Genomic DNA, 22,692 nt, shown 5'->3' with positions numbered 1-22,692 from the left:
TGTGATCTTAGTGAGCGCTAAACTAGTGCCAGCTAGCGTAGTTCGAAAGAATATGTCTAGTAGATTGTGGTAGTTGCTCGGAAGAGAATTACGATACCCGAAGTACTCACGATCAATAGAGAATACTTAGGCGAAATTATAGGAAACATAGCAAGGAGAATTCTGACAATTGGGGAAATCATAACTTTAGGTCGACTTAATCTTGTCTCTAACCTTTACTATCTTTAGTTAAAAATTCTACTTTAATTAGTTAGTTATTATAAAACAATAAAAGAAGATGAACAATATTGCAGAGAAAGAGAGAGAGGGAATTCTTATTAAATTTTGGGATGATTTACTATTACACCCTGCAATATTATAATAATGTTATGTCCTGCAGTATATATTACGATGATGTTACGCCTTGCAGTATTACATTAGGATGATGTTACGCTTCGCAGTATTAAGTTATGACAATGTTGCACCCTGCAGTATTACATTACGGTGATGTTATGCTTCGCAGTATTAAGTTACGACGATGTTGCACCCTGTAGTATTGTACGTTGAATTTGTCGTAAGGTAATTGACATCAGTCCAAGTAAAAGATTATTTGGAGATTATAAGAATTATGCTATTTCACAAGTGATGTGTAAATTCGTGAAGGTGAAAAGGGAAGTAAGTCAAAGAAAATGAATTTTCGTCAAAGTTTGGCATTTTGGGGTAAAATATGGCCCGAGCTAAAATACCTGGTATTTATGGACTAGTGTCATACAAGGTACTACATGACCATAAGATGTACAAAGTATGTCAAAAGAGATTACTTTAAGTAAGTGGAGATAATATTTGATTATACGGGTAATTTATTAATTACCGGATAACAAAGCATTACCTAGTTAATTATTAAAATATGAAATAAGAATAACCCGCCCCCAAGAAAAATACGTGGCAGCGCCACCAAACCAAACAAAATGACTAATAGTCAAATTGGCTTAGGTGGCAACATGCCATAACACATTCAAAGACACCTCACCTTTTATACTTTGTATATATAATTAGTATCTTATCATAAAAGGAACGTTCAGCATTTTCCAAGCCTTCAAATAAACTTCATTTTTCTTGTCTTGAAACTGAAGATCAACAGAATGTTTAGCATTCTCCAAGCTTTCAAAGAAACTTCACTTTTCTTGTCTTGAAACCAAAGATCAACAGAACATTTAGAAACGTTACATTCAAGCCTACAAGACGTTAAGCAACAAGACTTTTGCAAATCAAATTCTCTTGCGAGAATATTATACGGAGTTTTTCCTACTCCAGGTATATTAAGGCAATCCGTTCTTTCTTTTAGCCTGATCCATACGATACAAATAAAACGAGCAAAATATGCAACTTTCATAAATGACTCTATTCATAGAAATATTAGGGGTGCCTATATTCTTGATTTCCCATGTGTCATATTATTCTATCATATGTTCATGGGTCTCAGAAAAATACGAAAGTTGAAAAGAGTTTACTTTATGATATCATTCAAAGGCATAATGGTCTTATGACACTCCAAGAGATTTTATTGACGTACTTTTCATGCATTGCATTCATGTACATTGACCCATGACCGGATGGCGTTATATACGCGTATATATGTATGTATATATATGTATATGGGATATGGGAAAGGTTATGGTATTATATACACACCACCACCTGATCAGCTGGTATATGTTGATGATTTTGCCCACAGTGGCCGAGATGATATGATGGGACGCCCTCAGAGGCTGATGATGTTATTAAACATGTACCTATGCACGACATGGCATTCAGACGCATATGACACTACAATTATTTCATGATTTACAAAGTTATCCAGACTTACAGGTGGAGTCATTTAATCTATATTTCCTTTATGTCTGATATGTACTTATTTATGTGTCTTACATACTTAGTATATTATTCGTATTGACGTCCTTTTTTGCCTAGGGATGCTATGTTTCATGCCCGCAGGTCCCATAGATAGGTCGAGAGCCCTCCAAGTAGGCTATCAGCTCAACGGAAGATGTTGGTGCGCTCAATTTGCTTCGGAGTTGCTTGATTGGTTAGTATGAGTTAGATGTGTATTGTTTGGTATGGCGGGACTCTGTCTCGACCTCTATGAAAATTATGTATTCTTAGAGGCTTGTAGACAGATGTCATGTACGTAAAAGATCGTATGACCTTGTCGGCCTATGTTCAGTGTTCAAGTGCTTAATTTTGGTCTTAGAGGCCCATATGTCTTATGTATAAGTTGGCATTACCTGTTGTATTCTACGTATTTCACGGCAGCCTTTCCGGCTCAGTTATTTATAATAGTATGACATGAAAAGATACATTATGTTGGTACTCGGTTAAGTAAGGTACCAGGTGCCCGTCGCGGCCCATCGGTTTGGATCGTAATAAAAGTGGTATCAGAGCGGTTCTGTCCTAGGGAGTCGACAAGCTGTGTCTAGTAGAGTCTTGTTTATGGGTATGTCGTGCACCACACTTATAAGCAGAAGGCTAAAAGGCATTTAGGATTGTCACTATTTCTTCTTACACTAGAACGTGTGGTAGAGCTCACTTATAAGAATTCAAATTCTGAAATTCTATTTTATTCATAATAAGATGATACCTACATCCGAAAAGAAGGTTGGAAAGAGAGATAGTTATGGAAGAGCTGGTCAGAGGAATTGGATTTTTGTATGATGCCTACGATAAGTAAATGTGAGGTCTTTGGCATATCATGGGTATACTGAAAGGTGTAAGCTTTCTGATAAGAACCCTTAAGACAAGAATACCTATCCACATTAATGGTGAGAGACAATGAGAGATTCAGAAGATAAATACAAGTTTCAACAAACAAAAAAAACAATATGAAGAAGAGTACAAGGCGCCCAATTAATGAAGGTTAATAGTGTTTATAAATCAGACAGAGGAATATAAGTTTTTTGAGTTATTATCACACCTCCTTTTTGCGCGCCCACCCCGAAGGGTTAAATGCGCGAGGGAGTTTTTCCAATTTAAGTGACAATATTCGAAATGGGATTATTTATTTATTCAGAGTCGCCACTTGGAAAGGTTTGGCTTTTGGTGTCCCAAGTCACCGGTTTATCTTGAATCCCAAATCGAGGAAAATATTCGACTTTCCAAATGAAGTCTGCGAACCAGAAATTCTAAGTAAGGAATTCTGTTGACCCGAGGGAAGGTGTTAGGCACCCCCGAATCCCGTGGTTCTAGCACGGTCGCTTAAATTGTTATAATGGCTAAATATCTGACTTAAATACATGTTATGACTTATGTGCTTTTATTAAGTTTAAACCGCTTTTATTATTATCATTTATTTTTTATAGAATTGCAACGTCGTGAAAATGCATCTCGAACCACGTCACAATCAATGCACCCGTAGTTGTTAACACATTTTGACTCCGTTGAGATTTGAATTTGGGTCACATAAATGCGCACCCGAATTTAAGAATGTAATTTAATTAAGTCGCGCCTAAAGAGTCACGCGTTATTATCTTTGGGGAAGACAGTGAAATTCACTAAACAGTCCATCCCAAATTCTAAGTATTTATTATGATCAATTATTGAGGGCCCCGCAATTTGCATTTTTTATTTGGCGAGGCTCGTCTCATTATTTTTAGAAGGGATATCCTAAAGTGACTACATTTCTACTATGTTTGTCTCTAAAAATAGAAGAAAGAAGATACATGCTAATTCAATTGCCTGCTTTGGCCAAATCCGGATTCCTGTTAATCATCTGATTAATTGTTTACAAAAATGAAGAATGCTATACTTCATAGAACATGCTCTTAATTTGAGAAAAAGAAAATTACATACAAGATTGGTGGAACGCTACACTTACTCCGAACAACCTTAAGTTGAATTTGAATTAGCCCATTTAAACAAGATTAATAGAATTACTTATTAGAGGATGTCACCAATGGTATTCGGAAACCCGTCCTATAAACTGCCTAATGAAGCTGAAATTCAAGAATTTAAAAACTGTATCGTTTTTGGCAAAATTTAAAAGTCATCCATCCTACATATTCAAAGCATAACTGGAGAAAGAGTTTGAATTAACGATTATACTAAGCGATTGCACATTCCATAAATTATATAACTATATCATGTATACTACTAAGCAAACCATATTGCAGTTTCTAGACCCAAGTAGTTTCAATTAAGTACAAACTTACTAAGGTTCTCTCTATTGGGCTACAAATTAAAGAATTACACAATTTGAACAATATTTACAAAGCTGTAAGTAAAGCAACGACTGATTAAATTCCTTTGCATCTTCATTTCATGATTTCGATTTCTACATCAATGTGAGGTTCAAATGTGTACCTGAATGTTGAATACCAACAGAAGAAAAAAGAAGATAGGGAGAATCAGCAGCAGTAGTAACAGATAGCAGCAACGACAAAGCAACACAGCAACAATGGCAATCCCAGGCAAAATAAACCAAAACAGTAACCCGACAATACAGTACTCAATGTTGATTCTTTCAAATACTCAAGGGAAAATCCTAAATCTTGACAGAACCAATAACAAACTTGATGCTGAATTTCAAACAAAAGAATGAGGAAAAAGCAGTGTTCTTAGTTCCAGACAAACAAGAATTTCTTTTCTGATCTCCCTCCCTGATTTCTGAAACCCCTTTTTCTTATTCAAAGCTGTTTCTGACCAATTTCAGCTCCTCTTTGCATGTGTGTGTGTATCTGTGTTTGTGTATGTATGCCCTGTCTCTATATCTCTCTGTGTATATGTGTGTATTTATCTCTGTATATGTCTCTCTATGCCTCTCTCTGCCTATCTTTTTTTCTTTTATCTGCATATGTCCTCCTTATTTATGGCCTAGCATCAGTCCATTTACAGACTGTTAAGCAAATCAAAACCCCTCCCATGTGGTCTGCTGTCTTTCCACTCAACTAATTAAAAATAACAATCCTCCCATGAGATTCCCCTGACATCCCTTTATCATCTTATTAAATTAAAACTAGGGTATGGGCAGCCTGAAGATGGCCTGACAGCACATGTTGTCCCATTTTCTCTAATTATTAAAGAACTATAGTGCACATGCTATCAATTCAGAACTCAAACTGAACTGAAACCACAAACTAAACTATAAATGTTTCTGATTCAAATCCACAAACAGCTATACTTAGTTCCCAGTTGGATTCAGACAGAACTTCATACAAAAACCATAATATGAATCAGATTATTACCATTCAAAGCTAAACTAATCGGCGACGTATATCGACTCGACCATACTAATTGTAACATATACAATTGAAGCCAATGATCATAAAAACAAAAGTATCAACACGTGATTCAAATTGTACTGACTAAACAAAGTTGCACTAGGGACTATTAATCAACCAAATTTAATTTCAATTGATTGTACAGCTTACACACATACACACGATCAGTAAATGCAGAGAAACTTGACCAAATACAGAAATCTGGGCAAAGTGGACAGAATAGTTAACAAAAATTCAAAAATAAATCAACTAAACATTTGGACATATGAACAGACCTTTAACTACAACAAAAAAATGAACTGATAAAGAAAAAGAAAGTAAAAATACCTTATAGGCTTGAAAAATCAGAAAACCCTAACCCAGATTTGAATCGAACTTTCTTGGGGTTGAACGGACTTTAATCGGAGTGTTCTCAACGGAGAAAACTTCGATTAAGGTCCATTAGACCCTAATCTTCTGGTTCAAACAGACACAGATCGGACACCAGGACTTCTAGGGTTCCTAAGGGCAGATTTGGGATTTATGTTTCCCTGGTTAGATTCGGACCAAACCAAGCCTGGTTTGGTCACGAGGGAGGTCAGGGGAGTGCCTGGTATGAATCTAGGGTAGATCGGTGTGGATCGAAGTTCTTCTCAAATCTTCAAATGAAGATTCGAGAACCTAGGGACTGATTCGAACTAAGCGGTTGGTGGATTTGGATTCAGGGTGGTGAGGTGCATCTAGGGTGTTAAGGTGGTGGTCACCGGCATCCATGCCGCCGGGTTTATGGTGAGGGAAAAGGGGGGCGGCGCTAGGGTTCCGAGGGTTTGGGTACGTGAAAGAGACAACTCAAGGGGGGGGGGTCTTTGGCTTAGGGCGCGGGGTAAAGCAGAAGGGTTTATATACGGGACAGGGATTGAATTGCTGGCCATTGGATCATTGGCGATCAACGGCCATGATCTCTTGCCTTAAAGAGACGACACCATTTGGATTAATGACTGGCCTGAGCTGGACCGTTGGATCCGTTTGACCAACGGTTCAGATAGGGGTGCCCAAAAACAGCGTCGTTTTCCCTTGTGCCTGGGGCCGGACTGGGTTAGTGAGTTTGGGCCTGATTTTTGGTCCGACTTACTGGCCCAATTCTGTTTTTAACTTATTCTCTTTTTCCTTCTTTTAATTTTTGGTATATATATAAAAATAAAAAATAAAATTCCTATTAAATTGAAAAAGAACTAACATCACACAAATATTAACTAATACTCAAATAATTATCACTCACACTGGACATCCAAATAAAATCACTTAGTGACGAAAAGAAATAGCATAAAAGCTGCATTTTTTTTATTTTCCTTTTAATAACCGAATTATGGTTCGATTAATTCCTAATAGTAGAATAATATCCTAAACTTATACTCGACATATATTTTTTGTATTTTTATTGGACAAGACTAAATGGACACGGACAAAACCGCAAATAGCTAACAAAAATGTCATGCAAATTCCAAAAATTGTATGGGAAAGCCATTTGTTATTATTTTGATTTCTTTTGGAGTAATTGTCGTGTAAACAAAAATCACGTTCTCACAGTTGCCCCTCTTTGTGCGAAAACATGAAGAGTTTCCGTACAAAGATAAAGTGAGCGAATACGAGCGATTTTGCATATTGGACTACTCCGTGCGAAGCGCATTTTGAAAGATTTGACCGAATCTTCGCTTCAAAGATTTCCTACATATCCTGGGCTAAACAGGAATCAGGTCAATGTAGTTCGGGAAACTTTGGTAGCTGGGACTACCATGGGATTGCAATGCTTGTCGTTACTGCTGTTGTTGTTGCCACTGTTGCTTTACTGATCGCCTTATTACAACCAAAGGAAAATTGAAACTGAACTAACTACTTATGCCTGTCAATTGCTAGTTACAAAATTCCTATCTATGATTCTATCGCAACTTGATCTTGGGTCTTAGCTGATTCTGCTTGTAAACTTCGATCCGAATCTTGATGCTTGCAAGTTGTAGGCGCCTGTTTATTTCTGCGACACTGAGTGAGACGGGATTGGTAGAACTCGGGACCTTGATCAAATCTTGGAACGATCTGCCCTTCGTTTTTCCAAATATCTCGGAATATCTTCTTTTTGTCTTTTTCTTCTTTTCTTTATTCTGGGTTGAGACTCATCTCGTCGGTTGTCTCGATCCGTGTGTATCGAGGCCAGACCTGCGGGGAAAAACAGACGAACGAAATTTTCTTCCTCAATTTCACTAGGAAAATTTCGTGAGTTAAATGCCGGGAAGTTTATAGAATTGATGAACGGATTGGAGAATTTCAGTCTACCAAATGCAACTCCGGGATTGGATCCCTAATATTGCCACAAGGTAAAAATGCTCAATTCAGGGTTGGAGCCCTAATGCTGGCTAAATGGAAAAGTGCTCAGTTCAGGGTTGGAACCCTAATGCTGACTAAATAGAAGATGCTTAGTTCAGGGTTGGAGCCCTAATGCTGGCTAAATGGAAAAAGTTCAGTTTAGGGTTGGAGCCCTAATGCTGACTAACAGACAATGCTCAGTTCAGGGTTGGAGCCCTAATGCTGGCTAAATGGAAAAAGTTCAGTTTAGGGTTGGATCCCTAATGCTGACTAACAGACAATGCTCAGTTCAAGGTTAGAGCCCTAATGCTGGCTAAATGGAGAAGTTCAGTTTAGGGTTGGAGCCCTAATGCTGACTAACAGACAATGCTCAGTTCAGGGTTAGAGCCCTAATGCTGGCTAAATGGAAAAAGTTCAGTTTAGGGTTGGAGCCCTAATGCTGACTAACAGACAATGCTCAGTTCAGGGTTGGAGCCCTAATGCTGGCTAAATGGAAAAAGTTCAGTTTAGGGTTAGAGCCCTAATGCTGACTAACAGACAATGCTCAGTTCAGGGTTGGAGCCCTAATGCTGGCTAAATGGAAAAAGTTCAGTTTAGGGTTGGAGCCCTAATGCTGACTAACAGACAATGCTCAGTTCAGGGTTGGAGCCCTAATGCTGGCTAAATGGAAAAAGTTCAGTTCAGGGTTGGAGCCCTAATGCTGACTAACAGACAATGCTCAGTTCAGGGTTGGAGCCCTAATGCTGGCTAAATGGAAAAAGTTCAGTTTAGGGTTGGAGCCCTAATGCTGACTAACAAGACAATGCTCAGTTCAGGGTTGGAGCCCTAATGCTGGATAAATGGAAAAAGTTCAGTTTAGGGTTGGAGCCCTAATGCTGACTAACAGACAATGCTCAGTTCAGGGTTGGAGCCTTAATGCTGGCTAAATGGAAAAAGTTCAGTTTAGGGTTGGAGCCCTAATGCTGACTAACAGACAATGCTCAGTTCAGGGTTGGAGCCCTAATGCTGGCTAAATGGAAAAAGTTCAGTTTAGGGTTGAAGCCCTAATGCTGACTAACAGACAATGCTCAGTTCAGGGTTGGAGCCCTAATGCTGGCTAAATGGAAAAAGTTCAGTTTAGGGTTGGAGCCCTAATGTTGACTAACAGATAATGCTCAGTTCAGGGTTGGAGTCCTAATGTTGGCTAAATGGAAAAAGTTCAGTTCAGGGTTGGAGCCCTAATGCTGACTAAATGGAAAAATGTCGGAGATACCAACTGACCCCCTCTTTTTTTTTTTGAGTTTTTCTTGTTTTTTTTAGTAAAATGTAAAAGAGAATTTCGTGGAAACTTCCCTTTCGAGTGGATTCCTTATTTGCCAAACTGTTTCTTGCACTCATGTACTTTCTTCTTTGGGCGACACCTGCTTCTTGCACGGTTGTCTTGGATCATACCTGTTTCAACTTTTCAAACAAAGAACAATTGTTAGCTCGGAAATGGCAGTTGGTTCGGTGACCTTGATTGTTCCAATTTCTTTGTCGCGTCCTTATTTCTGTTGAGAAACTCTGCCATTGATTGGATTCAAATGGCGAAACCCTTTTAGACTGCTCAGGCTTGCATTTCCCGATTTTGTGATGATTTGCCTTGTAAGGCTTTGTTTTTTTTTCCGTCCCATTTTGCTTGGGGATTTTCAATGGGGATTTTATTAGGGAGACTCTGTGGGGATTTGCACAAGGGGAAACTCTGTGGGGATTTGTCTGAAAGCGGCTCTGTGGGGATCTTTTACAAAGCGGACTTGTTGGGGATTTGTTGGGGCAGGCTAGCTGGGGAATTTTACAAAGCTGATTTGCTGGGGATTTTTTTTTTTACAAAGGGAGACCTTGTGGGGATCTGTACAAAGGGAAAATCTGTGGGAATTTTGCTGGGGCAGACTCTTTGGGGAATTTTTACAAAGCGGTTTTTTTTTGTGGGGATTTGTACAAATGGGAAACCTGTGGGGATTTATTTTCTTTTTTGTCTGTTTTCGTGACTTTATTTTGAATGCAGTCAACATCATGAACCATTATCAGGTTCGGACAAACGTACCAATGAAGCGGGGCATTTCCCTTGCGAAACGGAATTCCGTGAAACCAATCCTGCCACTTATCCTTTCCGGTATATCTGGAACTTAGGGTTAAAAATGAAAGGGATTCGAAGAAAAACAAAGAACGGAGAAAGCAAATTTCAGAAAAGAAGTGTCCCTTTCGGGACAAGAAAGACTTATCTGAGGAAAACAATGCTGACTTTAAATGGACATGACATGCTCTTTGGACTGGACGCCTGACCTTCAATGAACTTGCATTTCCTCCCGAACCAAAATGGATCTGCGTTTCCAAACCGGTGGAACTTTGCTGAGACTTCCTGGTGTGGAGTCATCCTTTCGGCCAACAGCGCCCCTTGCGGGTTTTTGCCAGTTGACCTCTCTCATTTCCCTCCTTGTTGTCGCATGATAGCACTCTTTGCGAGTTTTTACTAAACAAACTCTCTCATTTTGGTTTCTCTACTCCCGTCGCCTCACGGTGCCCGAAGGTTTTCACCGACGAGACTCTCTCATTTTATTTCTCTCAATTTAGAGTGTACCGGCCTCCATTCGTGACACTTTTTGGCTTTCCCATACCTTTAGTAATTGATCTGAAGGGCTTGCGCTTGGTAAAGAAAAGTAGATGATACTACGATTTTTAAACCGTTTGGTGTGCCCCGGCTTTAATTTCAGGGTAAATGGGATTTTATTGTTGGTGTGACTGAACCTCAGAGAGAGGCTGCCTACGTATCCTTTCGGAATCAAGTCAGACGTAGTTCAGGCCTCGATCAATGTTTTGTTTTGTTTGTTGTTTTCTCTTCTTTTTTCCCTTTTTTTTCTTTTTTTTTTCTTTTTGGTTGGTAAACAAAGAAATGTAACCGGCTCAAAGGCTTGCAGAGAGAGTTGATAGTGTTTGGGGTAGTGGGAATAAAACCTTCATCATTTCACATGTGTCAAGACCGCTGGGGTGTCACTCAGACATAGTATCTTTTGACTGCATCTGCATTCACCGCTGTTTCGGGATCATTTCCTTCAATATCACCTAGGTACAATGCTCCTCTCGGCAATATCTTCCTGATGATGTATGGGCCTTTTCAGTTTTGAGCAAATTTCCCTTTCGCTTCCTGGTGATGTGGCAGAATGCGCCTCAATACAAGTTGACCCACTTCGAAATTCCTGGGTCAGACTTTCTTGTTGTAAGTACGAGCCATTCTTCGTTGGTACAACTGCCCGTGACAAACCGCGGCCATTCGTTTCTCGTCGATCAAAGTCAACTGCTCCAATCGAGTCTTAACCCACTTGCTGTCTTCGAATTCTGCTTCGACAATGGTTCGAAGCGAAGGAATTTCTACCTCTGCTGGTATCACAGCCTCGGTCCCATAAACCAAAAGATAAGGGGTTGCCCCTACTGACGTGCGTACCGTAGTGCGATATCCCAACAATGAAAACGGTAACTGCTCATGCCACTGTCGGGAACTCTGGATCGTCTTCCTCAGAATCTTCTTGATGTTCTTGTTCGCCGCTTCTACAGCGCCATTGGCCTTGGGCCGGTAAGGAGTGGAATTCCTATGCGTTATTTTGAACTGCTCGCATATATCTCCCATCAAGTGACTATTCAAGTTCGTTGCGTTATCTGTGATGATAGTTGCAGGAATACCGAAACGACAGATAAGATTTGAATGTACAAAATCCACTACAACTTTTTTAGTGACCGACTTGAGAGTGACAGCCTCTACCCATTTTGTGAAGTAGTCGATGGCAACCAGTATAAATCTATTCCATTTGAGGCCTTCGGCTCGATCGGGCCAATGACGTCCATGCCCCAAGCAACAAATGGCCAAGGTGCAGACATGGGATGCAATTCCGTGGGAGGTGCATGAATCAGATCACCGTGCACCTGACACTGATGACACTTCCGAACGAAGCTAAAGCAGTCCTTTTCCATGGTCATCCAGTAATAACCTGCTCGAAGGATTTTCTTTGCTAAAACATACCCGTTCATGTGAGGTCCGCACACTCCTGCGTGTACTTCGTGCATGATCCTTCTTGCCTCCTCGGCGTCAACACATCTTAGTAGATTGAGGTCCGGGGTCCTCTTATACAACAATTCGCCGCTCAAAAAGAAACCACTTGCATGCCGCCTAATGGTTCTCTTTTGATCTCCAGTAGCATGTTCTAGATATTCTTGGGTCTTTAAGAACTTCTTGATATCATGGTACCATGGCTGTGTACTCGATCCTATCTCGATTGCGTTGCAGTAGTCGTGTCTTTCCCTGATTTGGATTTCCAAGGGATCGACGTGGGCGTTGCATGGGTAAGGTAGCATTGAAGCCAAGGTAGCAAGTGCATCCGCTAGTTCATTGTGACACCGCGGGATATACCTGAACTCTATTGATCTAAAATGCTTGCCGAGGTCCTCCACGTGCTGTCGGTAAGGAATAAGCTTGATATCCCGAGTTTCCCATTCACCTTGGGCTTGCCGGATAATCAGGTCAGATCCCATAATTAGTAAGTCTTCGACATCCTGATCGATCGCCATATGCATGCCCATGATGCAGGCTTCATACTCAGCTGTATTGTTCGTGCAAAAGAAATGCAGTCTAGCCGTGGCAGGATAATGCTGACCGGAGGGCGAAATCAAAATTGCCCCGATTCCTACACCTTTGGCGTTTACGGCCCCATCAAATAACATCTTCCAAACATGGGCGTTTTCCGAGACCACTTCTACAGTGTTTATTTCTTCGTCCGGAAAATAAGTGCTCAATGGTTGGTATTCGTCATCAACCGGGTTTTCGGCCAAATGATCGGCTAACGCCTGGGCTTTCATTGCCGTGCGGGTGACATAGACTATGTCGAATTCAGTAAGCAAGATTTGCCACTTGGCCAACCTTCCAGTAGGCATTGGTTTCTGAAATATATACTTCAAAGGATCCAGCCTGCTTATGAGGAAAGTAGTGTGGGCTTGGAGATAATGTCTCAGCTTTTGAGCAACCCACGTCAGAGCGCAACACGTTCTTTCTAACAGAGTATACTTGACCTCGTAGCCGGTGAATTTATTGATCAAGTAGTAGATCGCTTGTTCTTTCTTTCCGGTTATGTCATGTTGCCCGAGGACGCAACCGAAAGAATTTTCCAAGACTGTCATATACAAGAACAGTGGTCTCTCTGGCTCTGGTGGGACCAAAACTGGAAGATTTGAAAGATATTCTTTGACTTTGTCAAAAGCTTCTTGACACTCGGCCGTCCATTTGATTGTCGCATCTTTCCTCAATAGCTTAAATATGGGCTCACACGTGCTCGTCAGCTGGGCAATGAATCGACTGATATAGTTTAACCTGCCCAACAAACTCATCACGTCTTTCTTCGTTCTTGGGGGAGGTAGATCTCTGATAGATTTTATCTTTGTTGGATCTAATTCGATACCTCTCTTGCTTACTATGAAGCCCAAAAGCTTGCCCGATGGGACTCCGAAAGCGCATTTGGCTGGGTTCAGCTTCAAATCGTACTTCCTCAGTCTCTCGAAGAACTTCCTCAAGTCTTGGATGTGATTATCCTGCGTCCTGGACTTGACTATCACATCGTCCACGTAAGTTGCCCCAGCATTCTTCAGACTAAATGGCATGACCCGATAACAGTAAGTGCCCCAAGGCGTGGTGAAGGCAGTCTTCTCGGCGTCTTCTTCATCCATCAATACCTGATGATACCCAGCGTAACAATCTACGAAAGACTGGCTCTCATGTTTGGCGCAATTATCAACAAGGATGTGGATGTTGGGCAGTGGGAAATTATCTTTGGGACTCGCTCTATTCAAATCTCGGTAATCTACAAATACCCGAGTCTTCCCATCTTTTTTCGGCACTGGAACTACATTTTCTAACCATGTGGTATACTGGACTACCCGAATCACTCCCGTTTTCAGCTGCTTGGTGATCTCCTCTTTAATTTTGTCACTGACCTCAGTTTTGAACTTTCTTTGCTTTTGTTGAACTAGAGGACAATCAGGGTGAATCGGCAATTTATGAACCACTAGATCAACACCTAGTCCTGGCATGTCATCGTATGACCAAGCAAACACATCTTTAAATTCAAAAAGGAGTTGAATTATCGCGTCTCGCATTTTCTCGTCCGTGTGTATGCTTATTTTGGTCTCTCGGATTTCTTCATGAGTCCCTAAATTAACCGGTTCGGTGTCATTCAGATTTGGCTTAGGTTTATTCTCAAAGTGTTCCAATTCCCGATTTATTTCCCTAAAAGCCTCTTCTTCATCATATTCTGGTTCTGGGTTCATTATTTCACAATTAAATAGCTCGTTGTGATCTGGGCGTGAAGTCCGCAAGCATGTCATATTTAAAGCCACATTATTATAACTGAAAGAAAAGATAAAGGAAAAATAACAAAAATCAGAACAAAGGGAAAAATGAGAAAACAATGATGATTTTTTTTTTCTCGGAATTTGGAAGACAACAATGTTTGCAACTCAGGAATTCAAAACAACAATTGAAGGGAAGAAAAAAAATCCAAGTTATATCCTGGAGATAACTCATGATGCAGGAAAGGTGGCTGGACAGGTCTACCCGGACTTCTGCATAGTCGGGAATGGCGTGGCCTCCCAGTTTCGAAGTTTGGCGTCTGACCCCATATATAGCATCTCGGCGGTGCTGGTGTCTTCTTCTGGTTGAACCATGTGAGCCTCGTAGAGCATTTCTCTCATTGCCCCACATATCTCCTCGATTTCCTCAGCCGTGAAAACCTCATCGTCTTCTTCTTCAGTGTATCTTGGTCCGACGAAGGTTTCATATAAATCCGGCAGTGGCCGAGGCAGTTTCCAACCCTCATTCTTCCTCTTCTTTGCCCATTCTTCATCTTCTGGAGTGGGTTGAAAACCTATCCCAAAAAGTTTCTTGGCGGAAGGCAAGGTGATGGGTTCCGTTATTCCTTGCAATATTCGTCCGAGCCCTTTCCCTGGCCTGAATCCGTGCCGGATCATCTCTTTAGCCACCATGATCGAGGCATTAGACAAGAAAGGTTGGGGGCACAGTCTTCCCTCTTCATACTGCTCTGCTAACACAACTTCGAAAGCCTGATAGACTGTGTGCTCGCTCCCTTCCCTTGGTTCAAGATATGGGATGGATGGGTCCCGATATAGAGACTGTTCGTCTTCTCCGTTGACCACAATTTCCCGGTCTTCGTGCTCAAACTTCACCATTTGATGAAGAGTGGAAGGTACAGCCCCTGCCGCATGAATCCAAGGTCTGCCGAGGAGAAAATTGTAGGACGTATCCATGTCAAGCACTTGGAAAGTTATTTCAAACTCCACTGGCCCTATGGTCAACACCAAGTCTATTTCCCCAAGGGTGTCTCTCTTGACGCCGTCAAAAGCCCTTACGCAGACATTATTGGGGCGGATTCTTCCGGTCCCAATTTCCATTCTCTGTAGCGTGGAGAGCGGACAAATGTCAACACCTGAACCTCCATCCAACATTACCCGCTTGACGTAGTAGTCTTCGCATTTAACTGTTAGATGCAAGGCTTTGTTGTGTGCCGCTCCCTCTGGGGGTAAATCATTCTTGCTGAAAGAGACCTGATTAACGGCGAAGAACCTCTTCGTCATCCGTTCCAGTTGTTCAACTGAGGTTTCAACTGGTACGTATGCTTCGTTCAGGGTCTTGAAAAAGATCTTTTGGTGCTCGGCCGACCTCATCAGCAGTGATAGCATGGACACTTGCTCGGGGCATTTGCATAGTTGATCTACCACTTCGTAGTCTGGCATTTTCATTTGTTGGAAGAAAACTTCCGCTTCTTCAACGCTTACAGGCTTCTTTGGTGGGAAGCGTCTCCGTGTGGCGTTGTTTAGCTCTTGAGTGTTCGAATGCCTTCCAATGAAAGTATTTTCCAGAAGTTCTCCCGTGACTTCTTTACCTTTGTACGTAACCAACGTTCTTTGATAGTTCCATGGCACTGTGGACGGGTTGGTCATCGGCTTCTGTGGCACGCGTCCGATAACCACTGGCTCATTCAGCCGAGGTGGTTGAATCGTCCCCCGGACCACATAGGCCCCTTTTAGTACGTACACTGGCCTTGCCCTTTTGACTTCGAAACTCTGCGGCCTTTCTGCTTGACCTCGCGGGACGTAAAGAACTCCATTCTTCACAGGCACCGTCTTTTTTTCCACCTTCTTTTCGGGCTCGCACTTCACAGTACTGACCTTCTTTTCCCCTTTTTCTAGCTTCGGGGTTGTTTCAGGCCTTTTCCCTGCGTCGACGATAGCGATTATGGCTTTTAAAGCAGGATCAAATTCTTTGTCCTCGCAGATCATTCCAATTAGCGGCCCGTTGTTGTGAGCAGGCAACGGATTGTTAGTCATATTTGGGACCTCCTCGTCCCTTAGCACTATTTTCCCTTGCTCTATTAAATTCTCGACGACCCTTCTCAAAGCCCATCAGTCATTTGTATCGTGCCCTTCCTCTCCTGAATGATAGGCGCATCTAACACCGGCTTTGTAAGAAGGTGATGCCGGATTGTGCCTTGTTTGAGGGACCGGCTGCAGGAAACCCAACTGGACTAGCTTCGGGAACAAAGTAGAGTATGGCTCACCGATGGGTGTGAAAGTCCACCTTCTAGGTGGTTCCTGAGGGCGGAAGTTATTTTGAGGAGGTTGTGGGTTGTAGTGGTTGCGGTATGGAGGCTGATTTCTGGGAGGTGGAGCTTGGCCTCGATTGGCTTGCTGCGGAGGATGGACATAAGGCTGGGTGTTCATGACCATGTAAGGTTGAGGAGCATATGCCACATTTTGGTGGGGGTAGTAGTGTTGTGGGGTCCTTTCTGGAAAATGGGGCCTGGGATTACGATATTCCCTTGCTTCTGATGCTGCCATGGCCGTTTCTTCCTTTTTCTTCCCTCTTGCCATTCCTCCGGACCCGCTTTGGACGGCTTGGGAGGTTGCCCTTATGGCTGCCTGACTCAAAATTCTGCCCGTTTTCAGACCATTCTCCACCATCTCCCCAATCTTAATCGCTTCTGCGAAAGGCTTTCCCATGGCTGACATCATGTTTTGGAAATAGTCGGACTCTTGAGCCTGGAGAAAAGTAGTGACCATTTCTATCTCGTCCATGGGAGGCTTCACCCTTGACGCCTGCTCACGCCACTTAATAGCATATTCTCTGAAGCTTTCTAAAGGTTTCTTCTTCAAGTTTGACAGAGAATTTCGGTCTGGTGCAATGTCGATGTTATACTGGAATTGTCTCACAAAATCTCTGGCGAGATCATCCCATATATGCCACCGGGATATGTCCTGGTCCATGTACCATTCTGAGGCTATTCCTACTAGACCTTCCCCGAAATATTCCATTAGCAATTCCTCTTTTCCGCCGGCTCCCCGCAATTGGTTGCAATATTTCTTGAGATGAGCAATGGGGTCACTGTGCCCGTCGTACTTCTCAAACTTTGGGGTCTTGAAACCCACTGGTAGGTGCACGTGAGGGAACATGCATAGATCGGTATAGGAGACGCTCTTTTATCCGCTCAAACCTTGCATGTTCTTCAAACTCTGCTCAAAGCTTCTCATTCTTTTGGCCATCTCATCTTGTTTAGCAATTTTGGGGTTCTGATCCTGCCCAGGTGCAAACTCGCACTGAGGCTATGGAGGATGAGTGCTGGTGGCGAACCGAGTTGGTTCCATTGAGAAAGATGGTGCTTGGAATGTAAACGAGGATGAGTCAAAATTTGGCATGTATGTAGCAGGTTGTGTCGTGATCGGGCAGGGTGGTGCAGTAAAGATGTTTGTGTTTACATCCGTTGTTGACACTCGGGGATAAGAATCAGAGGGCGATCCAGCAGAGAAGGCCGAAATGGCTGGATACCCGAATGGGGTAGCAGGATAGCTTATGGGGACATTAGAAGTCTCGCTTGTCCTTGGAGAATAACTCAGGGAATCCAGGGACGACACTTGGTGGCTCTTTTCCGTTATTCCAGTCATCCAGCATTTCCAACATGCGGAGCCGCAGGATTCTATTTTCCTCCGCAGTTGCGGACTCGGGCGTGAGGACGGCCAAGATCGAACTCTCCTCGGAAACAGGAATTGTCGGCAAAGGAATTTCTGAAGACATTTCTATGCTTCCTTTTGACCTTGTGAAATAAGTGTGAGCACCGCTTCCTGACTTAATAGCAGGTAATTGAACACTCCCTTTCGACCTCGTGAAGTATGAGTGCGAGGCCATACTTTCACCAAACCAACCGCCTTTTCCAAAAACCTGAAGGAACTCAACGACAAACGAACGGTTAATTCGAAACAAATAACAGATAGGCAATCTCACGTTGGGGCATGATGCACCTATACAGTTAAGTGGATTCCTACATGTTTGCGACGAAAGCATGCGTCATTCCAGCTTCTTTTTAAGATTCCTTTTTTTATATTATATTTTTTTATTATGTTTTTATTTTTCTTTCTTTCTCCTTTTATTACTGTTTTCAATTTTTGTGGTTAAAATGCGACCAGATCCGATAAGGATTGCCTACGTATCACGATGCCACGTGAATCAGATCATTAAGTAGTTCAAAAACAGATGAATGTAAAAGAAACACACATTTTATTACTGAAATGATCTATTACAAGCAACATTTTCGAAAAAGGAAAAACAAAACTTGAAAATAAACATAGACTCAAACAGACTAATGCACCCGGATGCGAGAAGACGGACAGAAGATGCTAAGATACAGATTCGACCTATGAATACATTAAGGCTTCGAAAATTGGTGCCCGCGGGGCATCGTTCGGCCTTGCCGCGGTACTAGGTGTGAGATCCCTTTCAAGTTGTTCCAACGCATGCATGGTCTGCTTGACATGACCCATCACTATCGAGAGAACGGTAACGCTGGTCATGTTCTCACACCGTAGACATCGTCTGATGATGGCGTGGGCAATGGCCCTGATCCTATCTCTGGTTTGTTTCTTCTCTATGAGCAGGCGTTTTATCTGATCACTGCACGTTTTTAAAACTTGAGAATCTTGTATATGTTGATTCTTCAGTTGCCGCACGTCTGTCTTCATTTTGGCCAACAGGTCGTAACAGTATCTGCTCTCAAATTGGAAATCCTCGGCCTGCTTAACTGCCTTAACCTCAAGTGTAGCCATCTCTCTCTTCATTTTGGCAACAGTTTTCTCGTGGTTGTGTTTCAATTGGTTCAAGTATCGGCGATGCTTATCTGCTCTTGTACCCCACTGTGCTTTGAGCTCTGCCATGACATTTTCAGACTCTTCTAAACCATCTCGCCATTCCCTGACTTCACTTTTCAGCCCTTTTATCAACTGCTCGTCTGATCGACTCCTTGGTCGTTTATCAGCATCCATCCTCATCTGTTTGATCTGGGCCTTGAGCATCTTGTTTTCTTGAGTCAACCTGTTCTGTTCTCCCAGATCGGTAGCAACTTGCACGTTGTGCTCATATTTCAGGCTTTCCACTTGCTGCTTCAAACTGCTGATTTCGATACGATAGCCTCTTTCTTTCGCCAACCAATCCCACTGCTTTTGCGATGACTCGGCGAAATTCAGGATGTGGGGCCTTTTAGCCGGCCTTTTATGTTCGAGTTCTCTTCTGTACCATGCAAGGTAGCCTGGTGCCATCTCGCTTTTGGCCCGATCCCGAACGCAAGTATCTGCTTTCAAATATTGACATTCATTCCAGATCTGGCGGATTTTTGCTTCAAGAAATTATCCGTCAGGACTTATCTCAATTGTTTGAGCACTAAGATCCTCCTCGTTTGGTACTATCTGGTATCTTCCGAGCTGTCTCAAGACTCGACAGGGCGCGTAAGGTTGAATGCTCTTAAGTCCCATCAGTAGGAAATGAGTTTTAGTTGTTGGCATATATATGACCTCATTAACAGGCAGCCATCCTAGTGTCCACTGTATTTGGCTGGCAGTAAGAGCTTGAAAGAATGAGGTCCATGCCATAACTCTTTTGGGCAGACTGATCTCTTTGGTTCTCGTGTAAAATTCTTCTATGCAAGTTTTCTCCGAGGAACCATGGCTCAAGAGCTCGGAACGATGGCAGAGATGTTCAGTCATCCACATTTGTAGCAGCAAGTTACAACCTTCGAAGAAATTCCCCCGGCTTTGCAAGCTGTGAGAGCTCGAAAGATATCAGATACCACCATAGGCGCGAGAGTGCTATCGTTCTGGGTGAGCAAAGTACTGACTACCCCGGATATTTTCAGATCAATATTCCCATCTTTCCTTAGAAATACTAAAAGGCCCAAAAATGTTATCATGAAAGCCACCCATCTGTGCTTATCCCACTTCTGATGACTACCTTTGCTGCATAGCTTGTTAATCGGATTGTTGAATCCTCCTACATGACCATACCTGTCGTATAGGAAGCATGGATTACAAAACCCGGCGGCCAAATCTGGGTTGCGGACCGTCCTGGGTATTTTTAGTGAGTCTAAGAATCGATGTACCGTGACAGCTCTTGGGGCGACCAGGTATCTTTGCCTTAACGGAAGTTCAGCATTTCCGATGTACCCAGCCATTTCTTCCAGAGTCGGGGTGAGTTCAAAATCGGAGAAGTGGAAAACATTGTGTGCCGGGTCCCAGTAGGTGACCAAAGCTCTTATGATATCTCCCCGAGGCTGGATTTCCAATAAACCCACGAGACCTTTTAGATATTTCTTGACCTCATCTTGCCCTTCAGCACCTAGATCATTCCACCATAACCGTAACTTGACAGGGATTTTAGTCATTATCGAAAAGTGTTCATTTTGCATCGTGCTCATCCTGCACATTTGTTAAGGTGACTTAAAAAAAAATATTTTGATTATTTTTTCAAAAAAGAAGATCAGATTTTCGAACACGGCCTTTCAGCACTTCGGGGATGAAGATTTTAAGGCTGTGTGGGTCAACTGGACAAAAACCTAAACATGACCCAAAAAGTGGCTGTTTGTGCAAAGTTAGCCTTCCGGCGTCCCTTTTGGGAACATTCGGCTATTTATGACAAAACAGCATCACCCGACTTATTTTGACACATTTTTTATTGTTTTGTTGGTTTTAGCTATCTTAGCAAAAGGTGGGGTTGAACCCGATGGGGGTTGCCTACGTATCTCACATCCGGTGAGAATCAAACCGGCGTAGTTCGGTCGGATCAAAAATAGGGGAAATTAACTAAACCCCTTTTTTTGGGAAATTAACTAGAAGAAAAATAGGGGAAATTAACTAGAAGAAAAAAAAAATTTTTTTTTTTTTTTAGAAAATGCCAGTGAGGTTTTGACATTACTTGGACATTGGTTTTATTTTTTTTTTTCAAAATAAGTAATTATCTCCCTACACTGCTATTTTCTTCCCTTTTTAAGTTTCTTTTTTTTTAGGAACCGGTCAACATGCAGATCCGAAGCAAATAAATGCGCAAAAACAAACGGGATGCAGCAGGATGGTCTTTTCATTTCAGGTTGCCTGTCCTAGACGGACCCAACCCCTGTGTTGAGTCCCCTATATCAAATGCAACATGATGCAAATAAGCGTTCCTACTAGGGATCTGGCATGCGGTTTTGTTATACTAGGTTTATAACCTGGGTATATATTCTAGACTATGTACCCGAGCGGACAACTTGAGTCGAGGAGGGGGCTACGTACCGGGGACCCGCGAGATCGTCCGGCTTTGTAACTTTTCCGGCCTCTTTCTTATTTCACGTATTGACACTAACAGAATAGGGAGTCTCGACCAGCGAGCTTCTCCCCGGAGGTAAGAAGAAAAGGGTTTTGGCCCAGTTTATATACAGTTCAGATAATATCAAAGTGGTAAAAAATAACATTTAGCACGTCCCGCCAAAACATGTAATAAAGATCAGATAATAAACCCAAATATAACAATTATTCTAAGCTCGAATTCTTGAATCCTGAACCAGTGGTTCTGGGTTTAAATCCCCAGCGGAGTCGCCAGAGCTGTCACACCTCCTTTTTGCGCGCCCACCCCGAAGGGTTAAATGCGCGAGGGAGTTTTTCCAATTTAAGTAACAATATTCGAAATGGGATTATTTATTTAATTTAGAGTCGCCACTTGGGAAAGGTTTGGCTTTTGGTGTCCCAAGTCACCGGTTTATCTTGAATCCCAAATCGAGGAAAATATTCGACTTTCCAAATTAAGTCTGCGAACCAGAAATTCTAAGTAAGGAATTCTGTTGACCCGAGGGAAGGTGTTAGGCACCCCCGAATCCCGTGGTTCTAGCACGGTCGCTTAAATTGTTATAATGGCTAAATATCTGACTTAAATACATGTTATGACTTATGTGCTTTTATTAAGTTTAAACCGCTTTTATTATTATCATTTATTTTTAATAGAATTGCAACGTCGTGAAAATGCATCTCGAACCACGTCACAATCAATGCACCCGTAGTTGTTAACACATTTCGACTCCGTTGAGATTTGAATTTGGGTCACATAAATGCGCACCCGAATTTAAGAATGTAATTTAATTAAGTCGCGCCTAAAGAGTCACGCGTTATTATCTTTGGGGAAGACAGTGAAATTCACTAAACAGTCCATCCCAAACTCTAAGTATTTATTATGATCAATTATTGAGGGCCCCGCAATTTGCATTTTTTATTTGGCGAGGCTCGTCTCATTATTTTTAGAAGGGATATCATAAAGTGACTACATTTCTACTATGTTTGTCTCTAAAAATAGAAGAAAGAAGATACATGCCAATTCAATTGCCTGCTTTGGCCAAATCCGGATTCCTGTTAATCATCTGATTCATTGTTTACAAAAATGAAGAATGCTATACTTCATAGAACATGCTCTTAATTTGAGAAAAAGAAAATTACATACAATATTGGTGGAACGCTACACTTACTCCGAACAACCTTAAGTTGAATTTGAATTAGCCCATTTAAACAAGATTAATAGAATTACTTATTAGAGGATGTCACCAATGGTATTCGGAAACTCGTCCTATAAACTGCCTAATGAAGCTGAAATTCAAGAATTTAAAAACTGTATCGTTTTTGGAAAAATTTAAAAGCCATCCATCCTACATATTCAAAGCATAACTGGAGAAAGAGTTTGAATTAACGATTA

General features: G+C 41.9%; 1 long non-coding RNA gene across 1 annotated transcript; it reads left to right on the top strand.

Annotated features, from left to right (window-relative positions):
* The first annotated feature begins 1,066 nt into the window (after positions 1–1,066).
* On the top strand, positions 1,067–2,336 carry LOC107808784 (uncharacterized). The gene is made up of 3 exons (XR_001653247.2): positions 1,067–1,293; positions 1,715–1,848; positions 1,951–2,336. It is a non-coding gene; the product is annotated as an uncharacterized LOC107808784 (long non-coding RNA).
* The last annotated feature ends 20,356 nt before the right edge of the window (positions 2,337–22,692 follow it).

Source organism: Nicotiana tabacum, chromosome 11 (genome assembly GCF_000715075.1).
Source record: "Nicotiana tabacum cultivar K326 chromosome 11, ASM71507v2, whole genome shotgun sequence".
Lineage (NCBI taxonomy): Eukaryota > Viridiplantae > Streptophyta > Magnoliopsida > Solanales > Solanaceae > Nicotiana > Nicotiana tabacum.
Note: the sequence above shows the minus strand (reverse complement) of the source record. Positions and strands in the feature narration are given on the sequence as shown.